This window comes from Eptatretus burgeri, chromosome 3, assembly GCF_056783735.1.
Source record: "Eptatretus burgeri isolate ZD-2024b chromosome 3, Ebu_testis_v1, whole genome shotgun sequence".
Lineage (NCBI taxonomy): Eukaryota > Metazoa > Chordata > Myxini > Myxiniformes > Myxinidae > Eptatretus > Eptatretus burgeri.
Window position 1 is genome coordinate 26467064 of NC_140963.1, and position 11818 is coordinate 26478881.

The window sequence follows — 11818 nt, forward strand, 5'->3', positions numbered from 1 at the left end:
AAACTTGTCTCTCCAAGGCCCAAACACCAATGTCCTCATGCTTTCTGACAAGGTTACAGCGTTTACTCAGAAGCTTGAGCGGTGGGCAGCACGAGTCGAAGAAGGCAGTGTGGAAATGTTGCCTGAGCTCGAGGACTTCATGGACAAATTTGACATGAGCATCGAAACAATAAAAGGACTTATTGCTACTCACCTCAGAAGCCTGCTTGGCCACTTCAATAGGTACTTCCCAAAAGACAACACCCCAGAGAGAAACGACTGGATACGCCAGCCCTTCATCACCTCATCTGCCCGACACCTGTCATCGGAGCTTGAGGATGCGCTCTTGGACCTCTCCTCTGACCGCACATTAAAGACCACTATTGCCTCATCCACACTGGAGGAATTCTGGCTGTCAGTGGCCGCAGAATACCCAGGACTATCAAAGGCTGCAATTGATATACTTATTCCATTTGGATCTACATACCTTTGTGAGAAGACCTTTTCCTTCCTGATATTTATCATGAAAAAATACAGATCACGGCTCATTGGAGTTGAGGATGATCTTCGTGCTGCAGTCTACAGCTTAAAACCAAGAATACAGCTGCTTTGTTCAAAGAAACAGGCCCAGCCATCCCACTAACATGAGTAAGTGAATACTGTCTGACAATACAAGCCTGTGCCTCAACAGATGTAATTGTCAAAAAAAGAATTATTGAGAGTCAGTATTATCTGAATTATTGTGTTCAATTATTTTGAGTCAGTATTATATGAATTATTGTGTTCAATGATTATGAGTCAGTATTATCTGAATTATTGTGTTAAATCTGAAAAAAATGAAACAAAACCCATTGAGAATCGTTGTTTATAAAGGGGAAGATGCAAAATGAGATGAATGATAATAGACTACAAGCCTACAACAGGCATAACTGTTATAAGAACTGAGAATAATAAGCCTGTACGGACACTGAAAGGTAATTACACTGTGCTTAAAGCTTTTTTGCAGGCCCAGCGATATGAGAATGAATGATAATAGCCTATTGCCATCAGCTTGTAATTCAGTCCTGTTGCCTCCTTCACAATGAGTTGTGCTGTCGGATCTTAAATAAAATTTAAAACTGTACTTCAAGCCAAATTGATTTTAGTTTTTGTTTTGTTGTTTTGTTTTTTGTATATTTTTGGTCAGTTCTGCTGTCATGTGTGATAGTTACCTCTGTCTGCAGCAGAGGGTCGCTCAATCTTCCAGTCTGTGTCCCGTGCATAAATAGGCGACATACCGCTCTTTGCAATTACAGAAGCCTTTTTGTATGAATGTGGCTGGCTGTTTTTACTGTGTTATACATCAGAGTGTAAATAATGAATGTGATGCCAGTTTAGTTTTAGTTTAGTTTAGTTTAGTTCTGTTTAGTTTTAACAGCTGGCAGTACCGAGGTGTTGACCAATGTGTTCCAGACACTGGATTTTTTTATGCGCTCTGTGACGTCACTGCAATGTGTTTCAAGTGTGAGTTGGGGGGGGGGGGTCGCGAACCCCAACTTAAATTTTTGGGAGGGTCGCGGCTCCAAAAAGTTGAGAACCACTGGATTAAACAACCCGCCGCTCGCAGAGTTATCCGAGTGACTGCCTACAATTCCGGGAAGTCTGGTAGAGACGACGTAGCTTTCCCCACCTCGTGGCCGTTCTCGTCACCGACCCCCGGCCCACAACAATATTCTAATTTTGTATTTTTTTATTATTTTTCTGAAATTTGTAGAATTTGTTTTTCACCTGGAAGTTGTCGGTTCTGATGTGGAAAATGTCTGATTTAATGCAATTTAATTAAAGGTGATAAGGCAGCAAAAGCTGAAAGTTTTGAAAGGAGGTGTAGACTTTCTATAGGCATTGTCAACTCATTCTAAATAATAATTCCTTAACAATTATATACACATACGAGCAGGGAATGCTTCCACACTAAGCAATAATGAACCGTGCTTTCCCATTGTATCAGGTCACTCAGCTACGTTTGTTTTTTTTTCATTCATTTATATTTTCATTTAACAACAAATTCCAAGGGTTCTGTGATTTTTTTTTTTCCCTGTGGATTGGCTTCAATGTCCGTCGACACATAAAATCACCGTGCTTCCCCCATTGTCTTGGGTCTCTCACCTGCATTAATTTTTTTCATTTATTTATTTTAACTTATTTATATTTCCATTCATGGACGCATTGCGACGGTTCTGTGATTTTTTTTTTCCTTGTGCATCAGCTTCGATGTCCATTGGCACGCCAGATTACCTTTCTTCCCCATTGTCTCTGGTTACTCACCTGCATTAATTTTTTTTCAATTATTTATTTTCATTTACTGATGCATCACTCGGGTTCTGTGACTTTTCCCAGTGTATGGGCTTCAATGTCCTTTGGCACGCAAAATTTCAGCTTTCTACGTCACCCAGAATGTACCGAATTTTACTATGTCAGTGAGTGGTTAGAATGAGCTTTATTTCATAGATATAGTGAAGAATCACAAAACATAGCCATTTCCTCAACTGTTGTGAGTCCTGTATCACTTTCTGAGAATATTCTGAACACCTCTCCAAAACAACATTGTTTTCCATATTTCATAGCCAGGTATAAAACTCTATTTGTTATCCACAATAAGCCGCGTCATAATATTTATTATTTTGTTTGTTTACAGCCCATTAGTACATAAAAACATTCAATAAGATCGCACTTACTTTTGAGCTGTCTGGTTTGGGTTTGACTCCCAATTATTTGGTTTGACTATAAACTGTCAGATTTATTATTTCCAGACAGGGTATTACATCACAAAGGGTACCATTCATCGGATGGATGTTAAGCTGGGCATCCCGTCCAGCTAGCCACGAGCTGGTAGAAGTGAAAGATCTCACGGGACGTTGCACAAAGAGTGGACGAGTTATCACCAGCATCCTGAACAAGTTACAAATTCCTTCCCTGACAACACCTGGGAAGGCAAAGGCAAAAACCACCTCTTGTACTCTCTGCCACGGGGTGGCACTGAACCTGCTTTTGGGCAGAACACCAGTCAGAGAGAAATAGAGTACAACAAAGTTCAATCGTTTTTATTTTGGGAGGGATTACTGATCAAAGTACAATTATAAACAAACAAAGTAGTGCATAATTTCCTTTTTAAAGTATTTATTTTCCAACTTTCTTACAGATCGCCATTATCCACATCCGTGTAAGTGAAACGTAAGTAACCAAAGTACACAGTCCGCATGTTTATTTGATGCATCATGTTTATTTACTTCTTGCTCTTTCCAGAATTTTGGTATTTCTTTGCTCTTTCTAAAGTTTCACAGTTGACTCTGTGCCAACTATGAATCATGTCTGACGAAAAGATAAAAAACAGACCGCATACACACGCACCCCAACGCAACATAATGCTTTCCTTATGAAGCCCCTTCGCAAAAAGCTAAAAGTAGCGAAACTAGGTGAATGCTTGTGGGTCACTGCAAGTCCGCATCCTTCCATTCGTTTTATGATGAGCTAAACTATTGCCATTCTTTTTCGACTCACGACCCGTCAGGTGACCGGCCTGTTTATCAGTTGTAGGTTCTCCTGGTGGTGAAGGATTTGGCATCACCACGGTGGGCGAAATTACGAAAAGTACCAAGCTGTTTCTAATTCTCCACATTCTTTCCACGTCCACATGCAGTCCTGCAACCCCGCCTCCTGCATATGGAAACTGCAGAATCCACACATTATGCCCTGTACCACAAAGGCACCATCTTCTGATCTAATTACACACCGTTATGCACAAGTCAGAGAGAATACGGTGTAAGCTCCTGCATAATAAAAATAATAATAATAAAAAAATAATAACCTGTGTACCATCTAACACGAGAGGCAGAATCACAACAAACACAAATTTTTATGTTTAACTGTTTTGCAGATGCAAGTTTGTTATTTTTTGTCTCAGGGTTAAAAATATTGCTCTCACAATTCCATTGACACCTGTCGGTCGTATTCTTGCTGCCATCAAGACCGTTGCTTTAAAAGAGAATATTTCTGGAAACTACTTCCAAAATACTTTCTCCAACCCTTGCGACAATTTTTTTTTTTCACCTTCCTCTTCCACTGCACATGTTGTATTTCACTTGGATTTGTGATGCATTATTTCCTTCCTGGTTCTTCGCTTTCCCACCACCTTGCAGCTGTCGTAAATTGATCTGAGATTTCCGAGAAAGAGCAGCCTCATGGCGTTGCGATGGCCGAATTGAACGGTTCTTTGTCCGCACGAGTAACGCTTATTTTTGGGGCATGTTACAATTCCAGGGGCCTTTTAGTTATGTGATCGGCACGTACTGGCATTGTGCTCTGGCCCCATCACTTGTCAGGGATATGAAAACGTACTCCTGCCCACATATTCAAAAGCAGCATGACTGCAGAGTGACAGCTGTGGCCTTGTTTGATCTCATGCTGCTTTTTCATGTTCTTCTTGGTGTATGTTCTCGAGTTACATCGTCCGTCGATGTATCAAATTCCACCGAAATCCAGCTTTAGCAAATTTTGGGCACATCCTTGCTTTCCTGTGATGAACAGCACACAATACATCAGTTGCTTTCAGATTGGAATCTCAATTTTTCATCCTATCCTGATAGAAAGTATTGATAACTGGAATTGTGGAGTCTCTCCTCTCCACCCCCATTCAATTTTTACCCCTGTGAAATCAAAATGAAGACGCCACACCCGTGTCTAGTCTTAAGGGGCCGTGGTCGGATATTTTTGTGCTCATCATTATCTGAAATGGTTGAAATATAAATGCTTAACAGGTCAAAAACTTTAATTTCGTGTCAGATTTTAAATTTCGACCCAATGTGGCTCTGAAGAAAAGCACCAATCTTATTTCTGTCTCCTTCATAGATCATGGTAAGGCATCATTTTGCCAATTATTGTCTGAATTCATTGAAATAGAGAGGAATAGCATTGCAAAGACTTTGTGACCAATTTTGGCCTTTGTCCCATGTATAATCTCCAAAACGACTCCAATCTGAAATGTTCCACTGCATCCCAACGTGGCCTGCTGGAAAGCACCTTTATGCGAACTTTCAGATCTATCGACTCACAAGACACTTTCATGGGCATCGCAGTCATTCCACGTTTACAGAATCACCCATCCATACCTCAGCGACATACCGGTCCTGCCAATATCAATGTACCCTTCCAACCCCAATGCTTCTAGATACCTATTTAATTTTAGCTTAAACATATTTAACTGTTTCTGCCATCATTATCTTTCCAGGGAGACCATTCCATGCATTTACTGCTGTCTGAGTGAAAACCCCCTGCCTTACCACTGTCCTAACCCTCTTATTCTGTATTCTCAGACTGTTTTACTAGGTCCAGTCACTGTCCATTTTGCTGAACAACTCTCCTGCAGTTCTTTTGATGATACCGTTCATAACCTAAAAAATCTCGATCAGATATTGATGTCGTGGTATGGAAAATTATACCATGCTTCATGGATGAAATCAACACAATGTTGATTGACGTATGACAATAAGGTGCATGGAGGTAAACCGGCCAGGCGTAACCAGCCATCCATAACTCTTCCAGACAGATACACTTGTGACTATTTCAGATAATACACCTGTCTCTCTGAGGCTGAAACATTGGTCCTCAGCAAAGGCTTAAACTTTATCCCCATGTCAAGAAGAATGGTAGAATTAATTCTGAAAGAAGACACAGAAAAATGTTCTTGCCATGTTCAACTCAAGGATTTCTTTTCCAACAAGCAGGATAATCCTCTCCGATGATCAAATCTTTTTGCGATTGCTCAAAATTGAAAAAATCCAATGAGATTGTCCCCTCCATCACTCCCCAACACTCCCCCCACCCCTCCCCCATCAATGGCCATTTTACCTCCTTCAAACTTTTTGTCAAAAACAAGTCACCTCGACATCTAAAAACTGAATTTTAACCACAATATTTAATTTTTAAACCTTACCAAAGAAGAAAAAAATGCACTCAAATATTTCTGGAAACAGGAAGATGTCATCAACCAGTTGACAACCATGGTGCAACTGTCGTTTAGCAACACTGACAATTAAAACCAGAAAGTCTTCCGGCATCTTTCCGACACTGGTTTATACTCCAAGGTCAACAAAGACCTTACTCAGGTGAACCAAATGTTTCTGAAGAAGACCATTAAATATTATATTTCCAAACAGGAATTCCCACCCAACTACGGACTTCCAAACTCATCATCACCATTCCAAGAATGTCACGTGTTTAATCTTTCATCAAAGATTCACAAGGCAAACAACCTGGTTGCCCTATCATCTTGACTTGCAGCTGCCCTGCCGAACTGATCTCCAGTTATCTGGATAAGATGGCTACTCTCATCCAATCTCTACCCTCCTTCATCAATGACAGCAATCATGAACTCACAATATTTGAACAGTTTAGATTTCCCTGTCCTAAAGTCTTATTCACTCTGGGCATCAAATCTCTGTACACTGTTATCCCTCAACGAGGGTCTTTGGGTACTGAAACACTTTTTCAATTACCGGACCACCAAGGCATGGTTTGCCCGCCCAGTCCTTGAAACTCCTTGAAAGTCCTGGAAAAAAAATGAGAAAGCATTTTCCAGTTCTCAAAAGTCTTGGAAAACTTGTCCAAGTCTTTGAAACTCTGAGAAAATCGAGCAAATTGTGCAAATGTAATTAATCTGCTGTGTTAAATCAGGTAGGGATTCAGGATAATTTCTCCCAGTATGTGATTACCCCCTGTGACCTTTTCCTCCATTTTTGCATTTCATGACTGGCAATAAAAAAGGATCACGTCCTGAAAACAACAACAACCAAGCTGTGTGTCGAAGCAGGCAAGAAACCCCGCCTCGAGGGGGACAACGAGCAAACCATGCCCCAGAGTGGATGATTGATGGGTGTGACGTCAGAAAGTAGAGGAGAGTGAGGTTAGGCAGAGAGTCTCGCATTGGGCGACAAGAGGGCAGGGAAGTTTGGTTCAGAGCGGGACATGAAGGAGGACAGGGCAGAAGCAAGAGAGGCAGGAGATGGCAGTTGAAAGTGAAGGGCATTACGGCTGGCTTCTCATTGACACGGTGAAGAAGAATGCACAATTCTCGTGTTCGTGCTGAGGCGAATTGGCTCACGCGGTGGAGCTGGCCGTTGACTGTTGGCTATTTCATACGAGACCAGCCTCGAAACCTCGTGTTGCGCCATCGGGGAAGAGATGGCATTATTTTGCAGAGCAGCAGCGTCGGCGAGGGCGGTTGACCAAAAACGTTGCATGGCAGTTTCTGAGCCCTGGTGTTGAGTATCACCACCAGAATTGTTTCCTGTATGTTTGCCCACCCAGGAAGCGGCTGGGCGCCATTTTGGGCACATTTTCCCACGCAGTGACGAAGCAGTTTGGTGACCTTCAAACGACTCCAAACTCATCCCTGGGGCACACAGATGCCCTGGGATAAAGGAGGGATTTTTCTTTTGTTTTATCTGTCTCCTTGTCTGTATTGAAGTCTGTGTGGAGGCACCTCAAAATTAGATTTAGTTTTACCTTGCATTCCATTTCATTATTATCCCATTTTGAATTATTACCATTGTAAATATTTGATTTATTTTCATTAAACCCCCATATATTTTGAAGTTGCTTGTGTTGTCAATTTGTTGTGGGTTCAAGAGTAAAACCCCTGTGCTGTGCTTCCATCCGTTACGTGCATTTGCCGCCCTCCCGTCCCGCACGCACCATAATCTCCGAGAATGTGGGCTGTAAGCCTCCAAGGGAAATTGTTTGGTTATCCGTCCAGGTAGGGGCAAAACCCCCTGGACACGACAATATTCTGGAAAATTTATGTCCAAATGACATTGGATTTTTGAATGTCACTTGTACATAAACCATGTTCATTAAAAGTACTGAAAAACAACTTTTTTGTCCTGAAAAACAACTGGAAATCTGGTCTTCCATGGCTGTGAGAACCATGCAAGGATTCAAGCACAGAAACTCTTCTCTGCCCCACCCAACTTGTCCTCACTCTCAACTGCTTCTAATTTGTTGGCAAATTCTACAGGCAAAGGAATAGCATAGCCATGAGCACAAAAATTGATTCGAGCAATGCAAATATTTTTGTTTTCATTGAGAAACAATTTTTTGACGGTCCCACCCAAAAATTATTTGATCCCGACAAAGATAGATGACTCCATCAGTGCGACATCCTGCAGCAGTGAGGATGATCTCGAACGATTTATTGACTTTTGTCATTTGCTTCCACCCTGCACTCAATTTAATATCGGATATTTTGGTTACCTCTGTCACCTTCCTTGACATTAATACTTTGGTAAAAAAAAACAAGAAACAAAAAACAGACTTACCACCACTGTCTATTTTTTAAAATGCTGATTTGAACAGCAACCTTCTATATTCATCCTCTCATGTCAAAAATTAAATTCCATATTCCCAATTCCTCAGGTTCTGTCATCTTTGCAGTGATAATTTCAACTTCAAATAAAAATTAAATGAGATATGCAAATTCTCCAAGAAGCATGGCTTCCCCACCTCCATTTTGACCGGTGCGCTGGAGTGTGCCTGTTACAACACCAACAGACAAATGGCTTTCCAACCTTCTGAGAGATAAAGTTAAGAAAGGATCCCGTTCACATTGAACTATCATTCCATCAATCTTTGGGTCAAGACATCATCTGGAGGAGCTGTAAGCTTTTACAGAAAGATCTTGAAACTGCCTCAATTTTTTTTCACAACTGAGGTCAACATGTCTGTAATTATACATGTGCTCTTCTCCTTGAGGTGTGACAAAATTGTGAAATTCCCTGGTAAAATTCCCATTACCCACGGGCCTTTCACCAGGCATGCTCACGTATTCACGGGGTTACTGCAACACCTGCTCTTTCATCATGAAAATCACTTTGCTCCCAGGTCCCAAAGTATTAAAATCGTGAGCCCTTTTGACTGCCCCAAAATGATGTGAATGTGATCGACGGAATCGCATGGAGAGGAGAAGATCAACATCAGTGAATCTGGGCAAAGACTGATCACTCTCGTGAGCACTTGCTCAATCTACGAACCGACAACATAGACCACTCCAAGCCGGTTGTTCGACACTTCAGTCTTCCAGGACATTATTTCAGCTTCTTCGCAGTCTCTGCTATTTCACTCCATTTCAGCACCATCAACAGTCATAAATGTAAAGAGCAAAGCTGAATCAACAGGATCGGCATGTTGGCTCCTCATGGGATGAGTGAGCACTTTTCATTCACTTGGACCTCCCGTCTGTTAACTTTTCAATCCTTTCCCTCTCTTTGTTTTCCATTTTAATTTTTTTAAACTTTATTTAGTTTTATGTGCCCCACCTCTCAATTATCTCTTCTCACTCTCCTTCACCTTTCTCCTCTTCTCTCCTTCCCGACATTTCCTCTTTTACCTCCTCTTCCCCTTTTCTCTCTCCGTTTTATATCATTTCTTGTTATTATATCTTTTTTTTTTAAATTTGTATCATTTAAAAAGTTGTTTGAGTTTATTTATTTAATGTCCTTTTGCTTCTTCATTGTTTCCCTGTTATTTTCATTCTTCTCCTAGTCCCTATTTCCTTAAATTTATTCCTCTGAACCCTGACCCTCCCTGTCAAAATGAGTTATTCTCACCCTCCCTCCCCCCCAGTGTGCTTCCTCACCCCTGACCCTGCTCTGATGCATGCAGCTCTGACACACTCGCCCCGATCCCATCTCTCTCTTTTGCACCGATGAAAGGTCAATGCCCGAAACCTCAGCCTCTCCTTGCTTCCCACGGCAATGTAGCATACTTCAATCAATGTTCTGTTGATTTCATCCTTGGTTCTATCTGTCCTCTGTCAGAGATCTACAGAAACCTTCATGAGGAAAACTGGTTCTTCATTATACCATGCTTAGATTATTTTTTAAAATAGTTTGTTGCAATCTACGACAGCAGTGTCGACCCACAATATTTTTTTAACCCCATTGACCTTACCGTGCAATTTCATTTTGTTTCGCTACCCCCCCCCATCTCTCTCTCTCTCTCTCTCTCTCTCCCTCCCTCTCTCTCTCTCTTTCTCCCTCTCTCTCTCTCTCTCTCTCTCTCTCTCTCTCTCTCCTTCTTTTTCCTTGCATGTTCTCTCCATCTGCTTCCCCACTGCACCAGTGTCAGTTCCTTGCCTTTTTGCCCTCCATCCCCTCTCTTTCATGAGCCGAGATCTTCTACAGAATAAATATGTTCAGAATAATATAAATCAATTAAAAACGATGCAGCCTCTCAAGTTAATTACTTAAGATGGAGTTTTTCATGTGCTTTTGAGGTCTTTCAAAGGAGTAGTTTTCTTTTTTTCTGGATAAATCCAGATCCAAGTTTTTTTTCTCTCTCTTGATAAAAATCCAAGTTTTCTTTTCTGGATAAAGAAATTGAAAAATGATGCTTCCTCATTATAAAACTTCCTGTTCTGTAAAAAGATGTTTCTGATGTGCCCAAAGTTCAACTTCCCAGGCCTTAGGCACCTTTCTTGATGCAGACCATTTGCCCTCGCTTGACTGTGGGTTCAATCCCTAGCTTCTTCTGTCTTCGGTTTGCATATGTGCTGATTTATTGAGCTTGGCGAGTCCACCTTGAAAACAACATAACCAGGCTAAAAGGGCTCCATGTTAGGAAATATTGTAATTTACGAGTCGTGAAGCAGCCAGTAAATTTCTTATGTCCACATTACAAAGTATACAAGTTATAAAAAAAAGATAAACATTTTTTTAAAATGCAAAAGGATCCACAGATGGTATGCCAAAAGTATGTAAACAATGTAGTGATGGACACAATAAATTATCATGTGAAACCATCTCTCCATCTTTCTTTGAATAATGGTAATTGTGCCTGTTCACTCCTGCATTGAGTGTTAGCGGTAATTGTGAACCCAAATCGAGATAAATGTATTGCGTCATTTGCAGGCACGATTATTAGGCCGATACAAAGAAAGATGTAGAGATGGTTTCACATGATAATTTATTGTGACCATCCCTACCTTGTGCGGATACTTTTTGCCATCCCATCCTTACGTCCCTTTGTGGGTTTTTTTTTTCAAATGTTTTCTTATTACTTGTTTCTGTATTTTTAAGAAAATGTATTCACATGCTGGGGAATTTTCTTTGGAATACACTATGAAATATCTTGTCGTTAAAACTGCTGGTTGAACACGAACAGAGGAGCACAAAGGGTGTGAAGACGAAAGGTGAGTCAGATTGAGGTCGACAGACTTGAAAATGTTTTTTCTCTTGTCAGACTTAACTTGATATTCCACCGTTAACCACAGCCACAACGGTGTGATTGGCCCTTAACCAATTGTGTTGCCACGGGCCTGCTCCCCACAAGGCTGATCGACAGGTGTTGTCCCGCCCAACCCTCTTGGCCCCTCGTTGCCCTGCGCATAGATATAGGCCTATGGCGATTCTATCTTTGTGAAATCCTTTCAAGTTCTGAACATTTTGAGTAGTCATTTACCTTCCGACTGCAAAATGCAGTAGATTCGTGTTTAATCCAAATATTGAGATTATACCAATTTTGAAAAGAAGATGAACAAACGGCCTGTTTTGGGTCTGTCAGGTTTGGAGCTCAGTGATGCTGTCGAAGAGCTTCACAAGTGGGTCGTAGGATGTGAAATCCTCTGCAGACTATTGGTAGGTACTTTATAGGTTTATAAGTTTGTAATTTTTTTTTTGAGGATGTGTTGCATTAAACATGTGGAGTGTCCATGCCATCCCTTCAAATGGAGTCTACCGACTTCCTGATGGTGTAGATCAGCTGTAAAAGCTGAGACTCGCACCCAGCTGCATGGGCGTGTTGGGCAAAA

At 41.2% G+C, this 11818-nt stretch overlaps 1 protein-coding gene across 4 annotated transcripts in view; it reads right to left on the bottom strand.

Annotated features, from left to right (window-relative positions):
- Positions 1–3038: 3038 nt before the first annotated feature.
- LOC147029588 (5'-AMP-activated protein kinase subunit gamma-1-like) overlaps positions 3039–11818 on the bottom strand; it is an 88265-nt gene continuing 79485 nt past the window's right edge. For 2 of the 4 annotated variants that reach the window (XM_085872738.1, XM_085872741.1), the window contains one exon: positions 3039–4529. The gene's annotated coding sequence lies outside the window, so the exon portion shown is untranslated. Of the gene's footprint in view, positions 7482–10652; positions 11796–11818 lie in introns of those variants that run through there. The other 2 variants (XM_085872739.1, XM_085872740.1) reach the window with 2 other exon arrangements.